General features: G+C 43.9%; 1 protein-coding gene across 3 annotated transcripts in view; it reads right to left on the reverse strand.

The window, feature by feature from the left end:
• ZBTB8A (zinc finger and BTB domain containing 8A) overlaps positions 1 to 20,744 on the reverse strand; it is a 57,715-nt gene extending 36,971 nt beyond the window's left edge. Inside the window, exons 1-3 of one of the 3 annotated variants that reach the window (XM_045782369.2) lie at positions 20,701 to 20,744; positions 20,340 to 20,440; positions 9,122 to 9,225 (exon numbers count right to left, since the gene is read on the reverse strand). The gene's annotated coding sequence lies outside the window, so the exon portion shown is untranslated. Of the gene's footprint in view, positions 1 to 9,121; positions 9,226 to 20,339; positions 20,495 to 20,700 lie in introns of those variants that run through there. The other 2 variants (XM_087858726.1, XM_087858725.1) reach the window with 2 other exon arrangements.
• Between the last annotated feature and the right edge of the window lie 232 nt (positions 20,745 to 20,976).

Genomic DNA, 20,976 nt, shown 5'->3' on the forward strand with positions numbered 1-20,976 from the left:
TATAAAAAGACAACAACAACTAAGTTTTACTCCAGGAATGCAAGAGAGTTTAACAGTTGAAAATCAATCTGCACAATTTACCATGTTAATAGAAAAAATTAAGAAAAAAAATGATTATCAATAGATGCAGAGGGGTGCCTCAGTGGCTCAGTCAGTTAAGTGGCTGCCTTCAGCTCAGGTCATGATCTCAGGGTCCCAGGAATAAGCCCCAGGACGGGCTCCCTGCTCACTGGGGGGTCTGCTTCTCCCTCTCCCTCTGCGCCATGTGCGTGCTCTCTCTCTCTCAAATGAATAAATAAAATCTTTAAAAAAAAAATAGATGCAGAAAAAGCATTTGAAAAATTAATCATGCATTTATAAAAAAAAACAAACTACGCATTCATGATAACAACTCTAGCAAAATAGGAATAGAAGGGAACTTCCCCAGCCTGTTAAAGAGCATCTACAAAAAGCAAAAGATTGGGAAGAGGGCAAAGATTTGTGCTCTCATCACTTCTACTCAACATTGACCTGGAGGTCTTCGTCAATGTAATAAGAAATGAAAAAGAAATAAAAGAGAGTGAAAAGGAAGGGGAAAAAAAGCCTGTCATTGTTTACTCACTGTACAAATAAGTAAATCCCAAGAGAAATCATGTAGAAAATCCCCAGAGATCTACAGAGACTCTTCTAGAACTAATAACTAACTGAATTTAACAAGGTCACGGGATATAGGGTCAACATATACAAATTTACTTGTATAAGTTAATAATGAACAATTAGAAAATGAAATAAAAAAACAATGCATTCGTAAAAACATTAAAAAACATGAAACACCTAGGGATCAAATTAATAAAATATATGCAAACTCTGTATACTGGAAACTACAAAATGGCTAAGAGAAATGTCAAAGATCTAAATAAATGGAAAGACAGGCCACATACATGAATCAGAAGACCAAAACAGCTAATATGTCAATTCTATTCAAATTAACCTATGGAATCCATGTCATCTCAATCAAAATCCAAAAAGCTTCTTTTTATAGAAATTACCAAGCTGATTCTAAAATTTATACGATATGCAATGGACCTAGAATAGCCAAAACAATGTTGAAAAGAATAAAAGGTACTTGCCTCACAAGGTTTTAAGATTTAATATAATTACAGTGACCAAGAGAGTGTAGCATTTTTTTATCTATTTATTTTAGATATGGGAAAGGGGAAGGAGTAGAGGGAGAGGGACAAGCAGACTTCACGCTGAGCGCAGAGCCCTACTCGGGGCTCAATCCTACAACCTTGAGATCATGACCTGAGCTGAAATCAACAGCAGGATGCTCGACCCACTGAGCCACCCAGGCTCCCTGACAGTGTAGTATTAACATTAGGTTAGACACATAGATCAGTGGAATAGAAGAGAGTCCAGAAATATACACACAAATATATTATCAATGTTATCAATTTTTTAAAAAGGTGCCACAATCACTCAATGTGGAAATACTAATATTTTTTTTTAAATGGTGCCAGAACAACTGGGTATCCATTATAGGAAAAAAAAATGAACCTTGACCCTTACTTTACACCACAGACAAATTTTAAACTCAAAATGGATCACAAAACTAAATGTAAAAGTTAAATTTGTAGAAGAAAACATAGGAGAAAATCTTCAGGACTTTGGGGTAGGCAAAGATTTCTTTTCTTTCTTTCTTTTTTTTTTTTTGAGAGAGACAGAATGCGTGAGCAGGGGGAGGGGCAGTGGGAGAGGGAGAGAGAATCTCAAGCAGGTGCTAGGCTCAGTGCAGAGCCTGACATGGGGCTCACACGGAGATCATGACCTGAGCTGAAATCAAGAGTTGGTTGCTTAACCAACTGAACCACCCAGGCACCCCTCGTTTTTTTTTTTTTAAGATTTATTTATTTATTTAAAGGGGGGAGGGGGGGCAGAGGCAGAGGCAGAGGCAGAGGGAGAGAGTCCCAAGCAGATTCCATACTCAGCACATAGCCTGAGGCGGGGCTCAATCTCACGACCTTGAGATCACATCCTGAGCCGAACCAAGAGTCTGAAGCTTAACAGGCTGCACCACACAGGCACCCCTCTTTTTTTTTTTTTTTTAAGTTTACTTATTTTAGTAATCTTTACACCCAACATGGGGCTCGAACCCATGACCCCAAGATCAACAGAGACACACTCTTCCAACCAAGCCAGCCAGGCACCCCTAGACAAAGATTTCTGAGCACACACAAAGCATCGGCCATAAAGAAAAATTTGACAAATTCTGCACTTTGAACGATACTATTAAGGAAATGAGAAGCCACGCCATGAATTAGAATAAAGTATTTGCAATATATATATCTGACAAAAGACTTGCATCTAGAATGTCTAAAGATATCAAACAACTCAATGATAGGACAACTATATGACATTGGCAAATGATTTAAACAGACATTTCCCCAAAGAAGATACACAAATTAGCACATGAAAAGATGTTTAACATTATTCTTTTTTTTTTTTTTTTTTTTTTTTTTAGAGAGAGAGAGAGAGCGCTTGCGTGGGCACAAGCGCATGCGCAAGCATGGGGAGGTGGGACAGAGAGAGAATCTTTTTTTTTTTAATATTTTAGTTATTTATTTGAGAGAGAGAGTGAGCAAGAGAGAGAACATGAGCAGGGACAGAGAGAGAGGGAGAAGCAAACTCCCCACTGAGCAGGAAGCTCGATGTGGGGCTCGATCCCAGGACGCTGGGATCATGACCTGAGCAGAAGGTAGACCGTTAACCAACTGGCCCACCCAGGCATCTCACAAAGAGAGAATCTTAAGCAGGCTCCATGCCCAGTGCAGAGCCTGACCAGGGGCTCGACAGCATGACCCTGAGATCATGACCTGAGCCCAAATCAAGAGTCCCACGCTTAACCAACTGAACCACCCAGGTGTCCCTAACACCATTCTTCATACACTTCATACAGGAAGTGGAAATTAAAACCACAATTAAATGTCATTACACACAGGGGCGCCTGGGTGGCTCAGTTGGTTAAGCCTCCGACCATTGATTTTAGCTCAGGTCATGATCTCAGGGTCGTGGGATCGAGCCCCACCTTGGGCTCTGCACTCAGTGTGCAGTCTGCTTGTCCTTCTCCCCCTCCCTCTCTCTCTCTCTCTCAAAGACAAAAATAAATAAAATCTTAAAAAAAAAAGTCATTACACACATACTACAAAGGCTAAAACTGAAAAGATGGACATTATCAAGTGTTGACAAGAATGTGGAGAAACTGGATCTCACCACCGCCGGCGGGAATATGAAATAAGAGTCAGTCACTCTGGAAAACTGTTTTAGCAGTTCGAACAAAGTTATACCTGCTTTTGAGCCAACGATTTCATTCCTGAGTATTTACGCAAGAGAAATGAAAACATACGTCCACAACGAGATGGGCACAAGAATTTTCATTATAGCAGCTTCATTCGTAGTGGCCCCAAACAGCAAAGAAAACGTCCATCAGTTGGTGAACAGCTACATCGCGGTCCATCTGTACCACGGAATAGTACTGAGCCACAGAAAGAACAACCTCTGATGCACGCAATGACCTGAATGAATCTCAAAAGCGTCGGCCTCAACACATGAAAGCCAGACACAAAGGAGCACGTACTGGGTGGTTCCCGTTACAAGAAATTCCAGAACAAGTGGACAGAGTGACAGAATTAGGAGGTTAATAGTTGCCTGGGCTGTGAGTGAGACAGATAGGAGGGTTTAATAACAAAAAGGCATAAGGGGGGAAAAAAGGCAGGAGGGAAATTTTGGGTGAAGGAAATGTTCTATATCTTACTTATGGTGACTGTTACGAATATATGTCAAAACCCACTGAATTGTACACTTCGAATGGGTGCGTTTTATTGTATGTAAATTATACTTTAGCAAACTCAATTAAATAAAAACTCCTAGAAACAAAAGAATCTGGTAAGATAGCCACTTATGAAATTAATACACAAAAAGAAATAGGTGGTTAGCAGATACAATGGAAGATCCCTTTCACAAAAACAGTTGAAACGAAATATTGTAATGAGAAGCATGCAGGAAGTTTACGACAAAAATGGCAAAACCCTCCTGAGGGTCATAAAAGAACACCTGAGTAGACAGACTACTGTATTAGCTTCCTGGCTGGTCTCTGCTTTTTCCAGAGGGATCTACTCAAACCTTATACAGTGCTCGTATCATTTCCCCAGTAAAAATGAGCATTTTCCCGGCACTAACTTCTAGGAGGAATTTGTCACGTGAGTCCTTATATGAGGATGCTAAATGTCATCAGAGAGAATATTTGAACTAATACAATAACTTCCTAATTGGTCTCCTCCTTGCCTTTTATCTTTCTCCCTTCAAACCACCCTGAAGTATGGTATCTTTCTGGATTCTGCTGCTTAAAATTCTTTAACAGCTCCTTCCTGCCTACTGGATAAAGTCCCTACTTGTATGAATGGATTTAATACTCTCCGGGACCCTGCTTCTGCCAATCCCTGCACGCTCATCTCCTACCACCTACCTCGCCTCCCGTCCTTAGGCTACATGCCAATTCCCGGGCACACGGTACCCTTCATGCCGCCAAGCTTCTGTCCATATTGTTCCTGTACTACAGTAAAACCATCCTTCTCAATCTGAGAAGCTCTTGCTCCTCTTTCAGAGTCGGCTCAAACAGCGCCTCCCTTGGGAAGCTTTCCTTGACTTCCCTGGACTGACGTCAACTTCGATTTCCTACACGCTGTACCATATACATGCACTTCCTGGCAAATGCTGGACTGCATCTGTCTATTCTAATGTATGTTTCTCCGCAACACTGTAATATCCATACGAGTAGAGACCGCGTCTGTGTGTGTATGGCTGTTGGCCTTAGTTTAACGTTTGGTATGTCGGAGGCACTCAGTCAATATCCTCACCAGTGTCCTTACTGAACTAACAAAGGTTCTCTGCATGACTTTCCCTATATGTTGCCTCCAAAGTCAAGGACATCCTATAATGAATTTAAAGAAAACATTCCAATGCAAACTAATAATAGGCTTTAGTACCTTGTTCTTTGGACTTTTTTTTTTTTAAGATTTTATTTATTTATTTGACAGAGAGAGAGACAGCCAGTGAGAGAGGGAACACAAGCAGGGGGAGTGGGAGAGGAAGAAGCAGGCTCCCAGCTGAGGAGCCTGATGCGGGGCTTGATCCCAGAACGCCGGGATCACACCCTGAGCCGAAGGCAGACGCGTAACGACTGAGCCACCCAGGCGCCTCTGTTCTTTGGACTTTGATCTTGACATGGGCTCAAGCTGATCAGCCATCAACCTTTCTCGTGCCTCCACTACACTCTACATAACTTGACTGTGACATCTCTAACACTAATTTGTGTATCTGTCTTTTCCTGTAAACTCTTTGAAGCCAGGCAGAGTCATACTCATTTTCTTTTTTTAATCTCTATTTTATGGTACAGAGTCTGGTCTATAATTTGCTCTCAATAAAAGCTGGTTGGTGATAAAATATGTCTATTTCAGTCTAAAACCTAGCATCTGAATAGAACATTCCAGTAAAGTCAGCAACAGAACAAGGATGCCCACTAATACCACTATTACTTAACGCTGTTGTAGAGGCATTAGCCAAGGCAATTAACTTGAGAAAGAAAGTAGAAAAGGGACCGCTGGAGGTAAAATTATCATCATTTGCAGCTAATATGATTGTATACCTGGAAAATGCAAGAGATTCGACTGCAAAATGACCACAAACAGGAAGCGGGGGAAAGAGGTTATAAAATGAGTATTAGAAATCAGTAACTTTCATTGTTACAAAAAACCCCACTTTAGGTAAGAGATATAATGGAATAAAAGACTCCCATTTACGATAGCATCAAAATTCTAAAATACCTAGGAAGAAATTTAACAAGTGCATAAGACTCATATGAGGGAAACTAAGAGACATAAGAGGAGACTACGGAAAGCTAAGACTTTTGAATTAGAAAATTTGACATACTGGGTGTCAGTTCTTCCTAAAATATGTTATAATAACAAGACCATAATAAAAACACCAGCAGGTTATTTTAAGATCAATACAAGTTGCTGCTAAAGTTTTATGGAAAAATAAGTAAACAAGGATAGCTACGTGAATTATGACAATGAAGAACAAAGAGAAGAATTAGCACCAACATCTATTTAATTACACTTCCTCAGTAATTAAAACCATGATGCTGGTGATAAAGAAAAAGGCCAGCGGAGCATATTTGAAAATCCAGACATACGCTCCAGTATCGGTGGGAATTTAATATAGGATGAACCTGTGGTGAAAAAATGAGCGGTTTAATAAGTGGCCCTGAGGCAATTTTAGCTTTCCAGAAAAAAAAAAAAATTAAGCTGGATTTACACTTCCCATCTCATACCCGGATAAATTCCATATGGATCAAAGATTGAAGTGTGAACACAAAGCCATAGAAGTTCTAAGAGAAAATACAGAAGACTCTATAAACTCAGAGTGGGAAGGGCCTGTGACTCAAAATGCAGAAGCCATAAAATAAAAGGCTGATATATTTGATTACATAAAGATGAAACAAAATCCTGCATGGGCAAAAAATATCACAAGCAAAGGCAAAAGACATATGACAACGTGGCAAAAAAGTCTATCAGAGAAAAGTGTCATCTCCACCTACTTCGAAGAAATTGGCAAGAGAAAGAACAATAACCCTAACATAAAATGAGACGAAGATCCCAGGAAAAGAAACACAAATGTCCCTTATCCTATGAAAAGTATGTTTAACCTCTGTCATAAAAAGATAAACGCACATTAAAACTACACGTGATGTCCTGCTCATCCCCTCTCAAGGCAACAAAAAATCCAAAAATGTGATAATATTGATAAGAACACGGGAAAACAGGGGCGCCTGGGTGGCTCAGTCGGTTAAGCATCCAACTCGTGATTTCCACTCAGGTCATAATCACATGGGTCATGATGTCATGGGTTGTGAGATCGAGCCCCTCATGGGACTTCGCACTCAGTGTGGGGTCTGCTTGGGATTCTCTCTCTCGCTCTCCCTCTGCCCCTCCCCCTGTTCGTGTGCTCTCTCTCTAAAATAAATAAATAAATAAAATCTTAAAAAAAAAAAAAAAAGAATGTGGGAAAACAGGTACCCTCAGTCATTACTGGCAGAAGTATAAATTAGTATGATCCCATGAAGGTCAAACTGGCAATGGCTCTCAAAATTACAAAAGCATGTATTTTCTGACCAAGCAATTTCCCCTCTGGGAATTTATCCTACAGGTTCAATGGTGCATGATCAGAATGACACACGTCCATGGTTACCGCTGAAGAACTGTTTGTGATAGTGAAGGATCAGAAAAATGTCCATGAATAGGGGATAGTTAATGGAAAGATGGCTATGATACATAGTTAAGTTTTTAAAAAAGCAAGGAATAGATTGTGTGTGTGTGTGTGTGTGTGTGTGTGCATATACATACATACACACACACAAGGAAAAAAAATAAGCAGAAACTCTGAACCAGAGTAACAGGAAACAGAACAGTGGTTGCGAGCTGGAAGTGAGATGGGCTCCGGGAGATAGGAAACAAAAGGGGATGGGGACTTTGCATGGTATACTTTTAAATATTTTGAGTTCTGAATAATAAAAATATGTTCAAAAATACGAATGTTTAAAGTTTGTCAAACAAGTGGGTACAATATGAATGAGTCTCCCAGTTAGTCAGATCTAGGTTGTAATTCGAGATTAAGGGATTTTGGAAGCTGCCAGAATAATGATATTCTGTGTCTTTACTTAAGTCAAGATTCATGTGCTAAATGAACAAGCAACAAGCTGACATTCCATTACAAGAAATCAAGAGGTGGTATTTCTCGGGGGAGAGAAAGAGAGGAAAGGAACCCAGCCACTTCCAGGTAAATGAACAGCTACTCTCTTTGCAGCTGTCGGTCTGGTTACTGGCCTGAATGCCATGATGATGGCAGGAATGGGAAGGAAGGAAAAGGAGCAAAATACCCAAATGGGAAATAAATCCATGGGTCTTGATGGCTGATTGAAAAGGCCTACTACATATGTTCAGAAAGCCTCGCTGCAGTCATCCAGATATTTTGCAAGTTATTTAATTTGCCAGATTGTACTAGAGGGTGCATGACAATTTGTCATGGCTGTGGAAGGCTAGAAAGCTATAAAGAGAACACAGTGATCTGTACAGCCCAGGTGTCTGGTAGTATCACTAATAGAAATTAGGAAGTCAGGAGGAAGAACTGGTTTAGGGGGAAAGGCATGGCTTTAGTTTTAAGTACATCCTATGTGAGGTGAGTGGGAAGTCAGGTAACAACGGCCACAGGGCCACCGGACATGCTGATCGGAAGTTCGGAGGGTAAGTCAGACGTGAAGACAGAGAGGTGGAAGATATCTGCAATGAGAGATGGAGGGGCTCACCAGAAGCACGGGCTGAGATGAGAACCTAGAGGACTGCCCCTGACTGTGGAGCAAGACGGGGAAGAGCCAGGGCTACAGAGATTTACAGGGAGAATTAGGAGAGCATGGTGACTGTTAGCCGAGGTGGGGAGTTTCAAGAAGCAGCGAAGGGATCAACCCAATGAGAAAGAGGGCCACGGACGGTAATAATAGTAGCAATATATATTGTCTTCTTCGACAACGACAACCTAATGGGTAGGTGTTATTATTCTCCCCACTGGACAGAAAAGGGTATTAACTGAGACAGGCCCTCCAAAGCTCAAGGATGTAATCCCTGAGCTATACTCCTGCACAACTGTCAGGGGAAGAGCTGGGAGATCTGACGCCAGCTCTACCACTCAATTAGCTCTATGTCCACTGACTTGACCTTTACCTTTCTAAGCTTCATGTCCTTCTCTGCAAATTGAGGGGACTGGTCTAGATCATCTCTAGCTCTTACGTCATATGAGTCTTTGATTAAGGTAGAATGGAAGAGATACGTACACGAGAGGCAATGAATGAAACATTTAGCAATAAGGGAACAGGGAGACCTGGCCAAGAAAATCAGAATGTTGAATGTTTTATACAGTCACTTTTCAAGCAATAAATCCAGACTCTGACATACACAATCTATAATTGCAAAGCTCTACTTTCTGTCTATACACTTAAGTTAGGTATAATATCAAGAATTAAAATGGCTCATACCTGAAAATTTACGAACGCTGCTCTTGAAACCCTGCTAAGTCAATTGAGTGGAGTAAAAAAGGGAAGATTCCAAGTCAAACACACTCTGTATGTGAAGGATTGTCCTGTAGAGAGAGCAAATAGCTATTTACAATGTACTTTTGTAATTAGAGACAGAAACATCTGCTAACGTACTTAATAGCTACTTATTTAAGTAAACTACATGGTAGCACTCATCAGGGGTCACTTTTTGGCAGGTAAAAATAGATAATCGCCACGGATGATGAATTACCAGAAATAAACAGATTTGCTTATTTTTAACTGAAACCTTAATATGAAAATCTGCAAGAAGCGATTTCTGATATTAAAATGGATTACGGCAAATTGCAAGCAGACGTACTTGTTAACTTTGACAATCAAATAAACGTCTTAAGACAACAGCTGTTCAAAGGCAGGCCAGCTGATGAGGAGGCACCAGAGTGACACACGTCCTAGCACCCTTTTCCTGCAAGTGGCATTGATGTGATTTGCAAGAAAACCAAGCAGAAGAGCTTTAAAGATTCAACTTGAAAAATCCAACATTTCTTAAAAACTGTATGGTTGCAAGAAGTGGGAAAAAAAAAAATCCTACTGCATATGTTCAGAAGGCTCTATGTAGTCCCCCAGATCTTTTATGACTTATTCAATTTGCCAGATTGTACCAGAGTGTACCACAATTTGTAATATCAGCTGTAACAACTTGTTAACCATTTTTCAGCTTTTACTCTATTTTAAAACTTTTTAATTGCCAAAAAAAAAAAATCTGTTTGACTCTTTTCTTCGTTGACCATGAAGTTTTGTTACTCAAAGAGAGTGTGAGGCTTCATGTCTATAGGCAGTGGAAGATGAATTTGATGCTTTTTAAATCAATCAATTAAGCTAAGAATTCTCCCCCCGCCATTTTTAAAAAAATTTATTTAGACAGCCAGCGAGAGAGGGAACATAAGCAGGAGGAGTGGGAGAGGAGGAAGTAGGCTCCTAGTGGAGCAGGGAGCCCGAAAGGGGGCTCGATCCCAGGACCCTGGGATCAGGCCCTGAGCTGAAGGCGGACGCTTAATGACTGAGCCACCCAGGAGGCCCTCTCCCCAAAAATTCCTTGACTGAAGTAATGGAGTCACTTTTTAAGATAATACGTTTTTTTTTTCTGATTATGAAAGTATTATATACTTACAGAAAATTTAGAAAATACAGACAAGTAGAAAGAAGAAAACAAACTGAAATAATTTTTATTTATTTATTTTAAAGATTTTATTTATTTGACAGAGAGAGAGAGTGCGCACAAGTAGGGGGAATGACAGAGGGAGGGGGAGAAGCAGGCTCCCCGCTGAGCAGGGAGCCCTACACGGGGCTCGATCCCAGGACCCTGGGATCATGACTTGAGTCAAAGGCAGATGCTTAACTGACTGAGCCACCCAGGCGCCCCTGAACGGAAACAATTTTTTAATGAGTATCCTGAAAACACCACCAGAGAAAGGAGAGCTGTTCAAATATTTTTAAACTAGTAAAACGATTGCATCAACTACCCACTCATGAGCAGGTCTGCATTCTGGCAACTTAAGCCATTCAAAACATTGTTGCCTAGAGGCTTACAAAATTTTTTGAGCAGAAAACTAGTTGGGGGAACAAAACTAATAATTTTTGAGAACAACTCCTCGCGACACGAAAAGCTCATCTATCACCTAGCCCCACTAAGCTAGGAGGGCACCCAGTAAAGGGTACTTACTGTGAGGGCTTTAGCTTTACTGTTTCAACAATGGGACGTAACAGCACACTAACTAGGGGCGCCTGGGTAGCGCAGTCGTTAAAGCGTCTGCTTTCGGCTCAGGGCGTGATCCCGGGGTTCTGGGATCGAGTCCCACATCGGGCTCCTCCGCTAGGAGCCTGCTTCTTCCTCTCTCACTCGCCTGCTGTGTTCCCTCTCTCGCTGGCTGTCTCTCTGTCACATAAATAAATAAAATCTTAAAAAAAAAAAAAACAGCACACTAACTAGTATTGGATCTGTACAGCGGCAAGCAAAGTTAATTCTGTGGCTTTTTAAGAAAACTGATTTCTGAACATAGTCTGTGCCCTAAGCAGTTTTTCCATACTGATGCCATCTCATTTTTAGGAATAACCACCATGTTCTACCCTAGCGGGTATTTTTAAAAAACAAAAATTTTTAAGTAGTTTCCACACCCAACATGGGGCTTGAACTTGCCACCCTGAGATCACGAGTCGCATGTTCCCTCTACCGAGCCAGCCAGGCGCCCCTACCCTCGCACATGTTAGTCAGTTTGTGTATTAACCTTCAGCGTCCTTTCTAACTTCCTTTTGGAAAATTAAAAAGTACATTTCCCAGACTCCTTTACAGTTAAGTTTCCCCATGTGAAATAGGGTCCATCCATCAGATGTTCTTCTGTGAGACTTGGAAGACAGAAATAAGGCGGGGACCATCTTTCTGCTGCTTAGGCATTAATGCTGGCAAGCACATTTATGCAAACACTGACTTTTCCTGCAGCAGCCCTTCAGGGTCTAGAGCTTCGTGGCTGTTCAGAGACAAGTTTGGTGGAGACAACCGTCCCCGGTTGGTGGGTGTTGAGGGACAGTTTCGGGGAAGCAATTTCTTGACCCTTGAACTGCAGCTAGCGATGTCATCTGGAATGCAGCAGTGCCAGTGGTGGCCTCCTGATTCCCTCCCCTGGGGGGCCTGTTTGGCCGTCTGGTTCTGGGAATGATTTCTGCAGGCCCAGCCTGGAGCCCATTCCTCCGGGCCTTTCCAGTGATTTTGTAAGCACTCAATTCCCTTTAGCAAATGAATGAAAACACTAGAGTGGTGTCTTCTTCCTGCAACTAGGCCCAGATGACGTATTAATACATCAACTGCCTCAAAATCCAAGCGGACGGGTGAGTAGTCTGTGAGCAGCGGGACTGGTCAGTGTGCGGGGGGTACAGGCTCTGGAATCAGACTGTCCAGGTGCCAATTCTGGCTCTGCCACCCACTAACTAGATAACACAGGAAGTTAACCTCCTAGAGCCTCAGTTTCTCCATCTGTAAAATGGAATAACAGAAATACCTTCTAGAGCTACAGGACAGGGGAAAGGAGAAAACCATCTAAGTAAGGTGCTTACCGCAGTGCCTGGCTTATCACGAGCCCTTGATAGATGTTAGTTATTATTATGGTAATCATCATCATCGTCGTCACTATTATTAATTACACAGACCGCTTTGAAACACTTCTTTAACCGAGCAGAAAACATAAACACTTTATGATTTCACTACCATGCATTTTCTTGTAGCCCGTAAAATGCCAACTTGCACAAAAGTGGACGCAGAAAAAATGTGACTGGGTCCATCGTATTTGCGCGCTCAGAGTGATCTTTTCAAAAAGCACAGTGTACGTGAAGATTGCAAAGCTCCCTGCCAGCTGGCCAACTAGTTAAGGTTACTCTAACTAGCTCTTGTAGACCTCACCCTAAGGAAGAGTTTTTCCGTAGAAACGACGGTTGCCATATTTCCATTTCGAACACGACCTCATTAATGACGCTCTAGGAACCAGTGTGTTTGCTATTTGGATTTTTTTTTTTCAGCTTCGTTAAGATATAACTGACAAAACCGTAAGATATTTAAAGTGTGTATCACGATGATCTGATCTATATAACACTGTGAAAGGAGTCCCTCCGTCCAGTTAATTAACACATCGATCACCTCACTCACAGATTTCTCGATGGTTTTTGGTTTTGGTGTGGTTTTTCGTTGTTTGTTTGTGTCTGTGAGAACATTTAAGTTCTACTCTCTCAGCAAATTTCAATGATACAGTACACGGTTGTCAACTACAGTCACCATGTTACACACTAGATCCTCAGACCTTGTTCACCTTATGGCTGAAAGTTCGTGCCCTTCTACCAGCCTCTCCCTATTTCCTCCACCGTCCAGCCCCTCATAACCACTTTTCTAGTTGGTTTCTGAGTTTCACTTTGTTTCTGAGATGCCACATGTAAGTGGTAAGATGTAGTGTCTGTCTTTCTCTCTCAGGCTTATTTGACTAGCATAACGCCCTCAGGGTCCGTCTGTGTTGCTGCCAATGACAGGATTTCTTTCTTTGTCATGGCTGAATATTATTCTATTATAGACTTCTCTCTTGCCTCTTCTTTACCCATCCATCCATTTAACAGACACATAGGCTGTTCTGTTACTCAAATTTTTTCAATGCTACCACAGGGGCACCCGGGTGGCTCAGTTGGTTAAGCATCTGACTCTTGGTTTCAGCTCAGGTCGTGATCTCAGGGTCCTGAGATGGAGCCCCATGTTGGGCTCCGTGCTCAGCAAGGAGTCCGCCTGGGACTCTCTCTCTCTCCCTCTGCCCCTCCTACTCGTGCGCATGCTCTCTCTCTCAAATAAATAAATCTTAAAAAAATAAAATAAAATGTTATCGCAGAGGAGATTTCACGAGAATAGGATCTATACTCTCCATAAGATTTGCAATCTGAAAGTTAAAATTTTAGTGTTTAGGTTTAGGATACAATTTAATGTACGTATTAAGAAGGCCTTAGATAAAACTATGGCCTTGTTTGGTTTGCGGGTATCTTCCGATGATGGAAAATACATTGTAGATTTTGAAATAAAGCTTCCCCCAAATATTCTAAAACCATAAGAACCTTATATTGCACCTTATCCAACAGAACCAGTGAGACAGAGGGAACTGAAGTGGACACAAAGGTGTTTGTCATACCCTGAGAGCCAAGCCCTCAACAGCACTGGAGGCTTTCTGAAGCGTTAGAAAAACAGTGGAAAGAGAGGGACTTCAACCTTTGATTCAATGATTACTTTTACACTGTTCTGAACTCCACATAGCTATATATGCTTTCTTTTCCTATCTTTTTTAAAGCAAAAAATCTCTTATTCTATTTTTATGAGGAGGGCAGATATTCAAAAAAAAAGGAGAAATGTATTCATTCAATGCATAATTATTGAGCACCAACTCTGTGCCAGGCTCTCTCTGGCTCTGGGAAAGGTCAGTGCTCTGGAACACCCCAGTGTCTGTAAGGAGAGAGAGTCAGAGAAACAGAGAGACGGAGAGGAAGAAAGAAGCTTTAAACCAAGTTGCACTACAATGAAGAAAAAACTCCTAGTATGAGGGAACTCTGAAATCAAGGAAGCAAATGACTGTGTCTAGAAGTGTCCAGAAGTTCCCAGAGGAGTAACAGTTGAACGGGTCTTGAAGCATGAGTAGAAGTTCATTCAGGAAATGGAGGACAAAGGGCATTCCAGATACAGCACCAAGGGCAAAGGCACGGGTAGGTATCAAACAGTGTGACTTCTTCAGGGATGATAAAAATGTTGCTGTGGCTAGAGATATGGGGCCTGTGGAGGGATAGTGGAAGATAAAAGGAGAAAAAAGTATGTAGGCACCAGATTCAGAAGCCCCTCCACTTTTGCAGGTTTGGGGCGCTTTTGCAGGGTTTTACGAAGAGTGACATCACTATAGTTCTTCTGGTGACCATGTGACTTAGTCAAGTTGCTCAATTCTGCGCATCAGTTTCTTCTTTGTAAAATGGGGATGTTGACTGTTAAGAGGGTCTAAGGCAGTCTGTTAAGAGGATTAAATAAGATAATAGCTAAGATAAATAAGATTAATAGCAATATGAAATAAATTAAGACAAATAGCAATGAGCACATAACAATACGTTTAACATCATTGGTCATTAGGGAAATGCAAATCAAAATCACAGTAAGATACCACTTCACATCCACTAAGATCGCTGGGATAAACACACACACACACACACACACACACACACACACACACACAAAGTGTTGGCCAGGATCTGGACAAATCAGAACCTTCACACGCTGCTGATGGGAATGTGAAATGAGGCAGCCATTTTGGAAAACAGTCTGGCAGTTCCTCAGATGATTAAACATAGAGTTACCAGGGGACCCTGCCATTCCACGCCTAGGTATATATATCCAAGAGAAATGAAAATATATGTCCCCACAGAAATCTGTACACAAATGTTTGCAGCAGCGTTACTCATGATAGCTAAAAGATGGAAACAACCCAAATGTCCATCAACGGGAAAATGGAATATCCGTACGACAGAATGTTATTCAGCCTTAAAAAGGACTAAAGTACTGGTACTGCTACGAGATGGATGAACTTGGAAAACATCCCGCTAAGTGAAAGAAGCCAATCACAAAAGACCACATACTCTATGACTCAATTCATATGAAAGTCCAGAATAGGAAGATCTATAGAGATAGAGAGTAGATACTTGGTTGCCCGGGGCTGGGAGGACGGGCTGTAGGGAGGTGGATGGGATGAGAGGCCTGAGAGCTAAAGGGTACAGTGTTTCCTTCTGAGGTGATGAAAATGCTCTAAAATTGACAGTTGTATGTATCTACCAATAGACTAAAAACCACTGGACTGCACACTTTAAATAGGTGAACTGTATGGTATATGAATTGTATTTCCATAAAGCTATTAAAAAACAGGTATATAATCCAGTGATTCCACTCCTAGATATACGCCCAAGATCAATGCAAACATATGTCCACAAAAACACTTGCAGGACACAGATGTTCACGGGGCATTATCCATAATAGCCCAAACATAGAAATAACTCGAATGTCTGTCAGCTGGTGAATGGACAAGCCAAGCGTGACACATCCACACCACAGAACAGTATTAGGCCATGAGCAGGAACGAAGGACTGATACTTGCTAGAACATGGGTGAACTTAGTTAAAAACCTCAAGCTGGGGCGCCTGGGTGGCTCAGTCATTAAGCGTCTGCCTTCGGCTCAGGGCGTGATCCTGGCGTTACGGGATCGAGCCCCACATCAGGCTCCTCCGCTGGGAGCCTGCTTCTTCCTCTCCCACTCCCCCTGCTTGTGTTCCCTCTCTCGCTGTCTGTCTGTCTCTCTCTGTCAAATAAATAAATAAACTTTAAAAAAAAACCAAAAACCTCAGTTAAGTGAAAAGAGCTAGTTAACAGAAGACCATAGATTTTATGATAGTATTTAAATGAAGTGTCCACCATGGGCAGATGACAGAGACAGAGTAGGTTAGTGGTTGTCACAGGTGTAGAGAGAGGCAAGAATGGGGAGTGACTGCTAATGGGTACAAGGTTTCCTTATACTATGGTGAAAATGTTCTGGAATTAGAGGGTGGCGATGGTTGTGTAACTCTACGAATACACTGAATTGTATAATTTATTTTATTTACTTATTTTTTAAAGACATGGGGGACTCTTTTATTTTTTTAAAGACGTTATTTATTTATTTGTCAGAGAGAGAGCGAGAGAGAGCACAAGCAGAGGGAGCAGCAGGCAGAGGGAGAAGCAGGCTCCCTGCTGAGCAGGGAGCCCAATGTGGGACTCGATCCCAGGACCCTGGGATCATGACCTGAGCGAAAGGCAGACGCTTAACCAACTGAGCCACCCAGGCATCCCTACACTTTATGTTTTAAGATTTTATTTATTAATTTATTGGTGAGAGAGAGAGCGCAAACAAGTGTGCACGACTGTGGGGAGGGGGGTAAGGGCGGAGAGGGAGGGAGAAGGAGAGAACCTCAAGCAGACTCCCCGCTGAGTGCAGAGGCCCAAGCAGGGCTCAATCCCACGACCCTGAAATCATGACCTGAGCCAAAACCAAGAGTCAGACGTTTAACTGACTGAGCCACCTAGGCACCCTCTGAATTTACTTTAAAAGGGTGAATTTTATGACATGTGAGTTATATCTCAGTGAAAATAGCTAACATTTGAATGTTCACTTGGTGCTGTGCTAAACACTGTAGACTCATTGGGGTCCTCACAACAGCCTCGCGAAGAAAGAGCTGCTACGATCCACACCGTATAAAGAAACTGAGGCATAGAGAAATTTTTCAAAAATTTCCAAAATTGCACAGAAGCAAGTGAAGAGAGACTGGAATTCTGGCTGACTGACCCCAAACCAACACCCCTGAGTCTTACACTCTTCTTCTGACCATAGTGTGTGCACAATGCCTGGCATGCAGCTAGGGCTCAATAATTATTAGGTATTACTGTTATGATGATCCAATTTGCATACCCAGATGAAAACTTGAGACAGCCTGGAGGGAGAGAAACAGTGGGAGAGGCAGGGCCAGAGAGACCAATTTAAAGCTTAATGTAATTGTCAAAGTAAGACACGGTAAGGAACGAAGACAGGCAGTAGAGATGTAGGAAGGAGCAAAAACAGGAACTTCTACAAAACATTGGAATTGTCCTATAAGTCAGGTTCAGTTACAATGTGGTAATATTTACATCCGCAAGGACATTAACATAACCTACATTCACGATAGTACTCAAGTCATTAAGTAAGGTTCAAGTTGGGGCGCCTGGATGGCTCAGTAGGTTAAGTGTCTGACTCTTGATTTCAGCTCAGGTCACGATGTCAGGGTTGTGAGATCGAGCCTGGGTAGGGCTCTGTGCTGGGCGGAGAGCCTGCTTGGGATTCTTTTTCTCTCTCTCCCTGTGCCCCTCCCCACTCTCTCTTAAAAAAAAAAAAAAAAAAAAAAGACTGTGAGCTCCAAAACCATCTCTTTTAAGATATATAGTCATTAAACTAGAATTCAGTATGTCCCATCAGGGTCACCAAAACAATCTCATTAGCCTCCTTAGCAAAAATGCCTGAGTCATAAAGCTAACTAGCACCGGTAATTGTATTCTTTGTTGGATGGACATCTTTTAACCCTGGAAAGACTTAGAATTAAGTATAAAAAGGTTTAAGAGAATCGAAACCATAGCTGGGACAAGCCTCATTGAGAAGTTGGCATTTAATTAAAGTCCAAAGGAGTTGAGACAGTCATGTGGTATCTAAGGGAAGAGTGTTCCAGGAAGATGGAACGGCAAAGGCTCTAAGGTGGGGCAGGATAGGAGGGCTGGAGAAAGGAAAGAGAAATGGACTCAGAAAGGAAAGGCAGACTGGGCAGCAGGTAGGACATCACAGGACCAGCTTTTACAAGGCCTTGGCTTTTGGGGGGCGCCTGGGTGGCACAGCGGTTAAGCGTCTGCCTTCGGCTCAGGGCGTGATCCCGGCGATCTGGGATCGAGCCCCACATCAGGCTCTTCTGCTATGAGCCTGCTCCTTCTTCTCCCACTCCCCCTGCTTGTGTTCCCTCTCCCGCTGGCTGTCTCTCTCTGTCAAATAAATAAATAAAATCTTTAAAAAAAAAAAAAACAAGGCCTTGGCTTTTAATATGAGTAAGATGGGAACCACTGAAAATGGGGAGGCACTAACCATTTTTGAGCAAAGAAGTGACAAAAAATTCCCTCAGGGGAGATAAAAAAAAAAACTTACATCAAATTCTTTAAATATTATAAACATATAATTATGTCACTGAAAGGGTTAAGCCTATTAAACAGAAACCCAGTTTCAAATAGAAAATAAGACTTAAATTATAGAGGATGAATCAAGTATCATGGGGTCAGAAATTTACATGATCTGGGAGGAGCCCAGCTACTCAGGATGCCTTCTGCCGACATCTTGTAGTCTAATCCACACGTGCCCATTTGGCCAAGGGTTGCAAGTTAGATTCTCACTTCACATTTACCACTGGTGTGGTCAGGAAGGCTCCCAGGAATAAAGATCTCTGATCCCTGGTTATCAGCCAAGAGCTCTTGCTCCAGGGGTCCCACAGACCCACCCATACTTGAGGCTGGGGGATGGTGGGACTAGAGAGGAAGTTTGAGCCTCGGCTCTCCTGTTGAGGATTTTGGATTTTCTTCTGATAAAAAAACCAATTAAGGTTTTTAGAGCAGGAAAGCAAAGTGACCGACTTGCTCTCCAGAAGACTCTGGAGGTGCCTTTGGGAGGGAATGAGGAACAAGAACAGGAGGCAAGGGCGTTGGGAGACTGCCATGGTTCACCTTCTGGTTTAACGCTTACATTCTGCACTTAATGCATTTCCTCATCTGGGAAGCAGAACAACCATCGACCTGACTGGGTGGCTGTTTTATGTGAAATTAAGTGAAATAATTTATATAGGTGAAGACACTCCATTTACTAAATAAAGTTTCGCAAACAGAAACGTTTATTGAGAACAGAATACTGACGTGCGTAGTTAAAAGCCCACTAGGTGGGAATCTACTGCTTCCAAAGACGTCTTAAACGAAAACTAACACATGTTATATATCAATTATATCTCAATTTTTTAAAGCGAGAGAGAAGGAAAGAAAACCTAACACGTCTTGGAAAGATGTGGAGTCTGACTCCTGGCACAATCAATGCGAAATAAGCGCATTGGAAAGGGAAGGGGCCAAACCGCTCACTAACTTACAAAAGAGGCAGTCTACGCGGAGAGAAGGTGCGTTTGTGCGGTTCCGTCATAAACCAAAAATTATGGCTCCGTATGTGTTAGGTGTAGCCAGTCTGCCTTCGGTTCTAAGCCCGGATCTGTTGCATCACGATATAAAACCAAAGGATGGAGGATGGAGGAGAAACTCGGACTACTACCCACGGAGCCACCTTCCCGAGGAAGCGCCCGGGGCGCCGGGGAGCAGCGCCGGGACCCCGGCCCGCCAGCCCCCCCGCCGCCCCATTGGGCGGGCCGCCCGGCACTCGCCGCGCAGCCCGAGCCCGGCCGGCCGCCGACCCTCCGGGAGTCCGCGGCGCCCGACGGCTCCACACACGCCGCGCACCGTCCCCGCGCCGCCTGCCCGCCGCCGCCGCCGCCAAGAGGCTCCGCGCGCCTTCCCGCCTTTCCCCGCGCCGCGGTCAGGCCGGGCCGGGCCGGGCGGGCGGCGAGGCGGGCGCGGGCGGCGACGGCGCGGCCATTGTCCCGCAGCCCCTCCCGGGCGCGCAGGAGGGGCTAGCCGGGCGGGGCGGCCGGGCGGCCGCGGGGAGGGCGGGCCGCGGGGTCCCGAGCCGGTGCGCCCCGGCGCCGCCCGCCTCTCCCCGCGGGCCGCCGCCCCGAGGCCGGAGCCCCCGCCGCCAGCCGCCCGCCGCCCGCGCCGCCTTTGTGACCGTCCCCAGCCCCTCGGAGCCGGCGCGCCGCCGCCGCCGCCTCTGCGCCCGGGGCTGCAAATGGCGCCCGGCCGCCTCTGCGCCTCCCGCCGCTTTCCCGGCCTGGGGACGTCTGGGGGCGCCGCGCCCGGGCCGCATCCCGCCGCCGCCCGCCCTCCGCCCGCAGCGAGGCTCGCGGCCCGTCCCGGCAGCCCCGACGCCCCGCCCGCCCTCCGCCCGCGCCGCGCGCAGCCACTTACCGCGGGCCGCGGCGCACCGGCGGGTCGCGCGCGCGGGCTCGGGGAGGATTGCTGGTCCTCGGCAGGGGAAATACCCACTTTCGAAGCCGCTCCTTTGCGCCCTAAAACAAGTAGCCCCAATGTGAGAGAAACAAAAGGTATTTGCTGACGTGGGCGTTGGACAGAAACGCCCGAGGGCTGGGGACACAATTAAAGGGGCAACGCACAGATTTCAGGCACCAACCAGCAGCTTCGCCCACTCCCCCTGCCCTTGCCTACACCCCGCTGCACCCTCCAGAGGCTCCGGGGTGCCCAGGTTCCCTGGCAGTGGACCACGGAATCATTATTTAGTCAGGAGCTTAAATTTAAAATTATACTTTACGTTGGGAAAGGCGCCTCCGGAGGGCAGAAGGGCTGGATTTCTAGGATCTGGGGAATTTGGTTTAGGAAAGAGGGAGGGACTTAGGCGTGCCCACAATTACTGTATAAGTACATGTGACATTATTATACTTAAGTTTAGCAACGTCAAATGTAAGCGATTTCACAGAATTCTTCCCTTTATTGATTCCCTTGTTTTGGCTGGGGATAACCTTTTCTAAACCTCTACAGATCACAAGCATTCTATTTGAAGAGGAAAACCCAGAGAGTCTGAGAGAAG

Source organism: Ursus americanus, chromosome 33, assembly GCF_024610735.1.
Source record: "Ursus americanus isolate L20-20 chromosome 33, mUrsAme1.1.p, whole genome shotgun sequence".
Taxonomy (NCBI): domain Eukaryota; kingdom Metazoa; phylum Chordata; class Mammalia; order Carnivora; family Ursidae; genus Ursus; species Ursus americanus.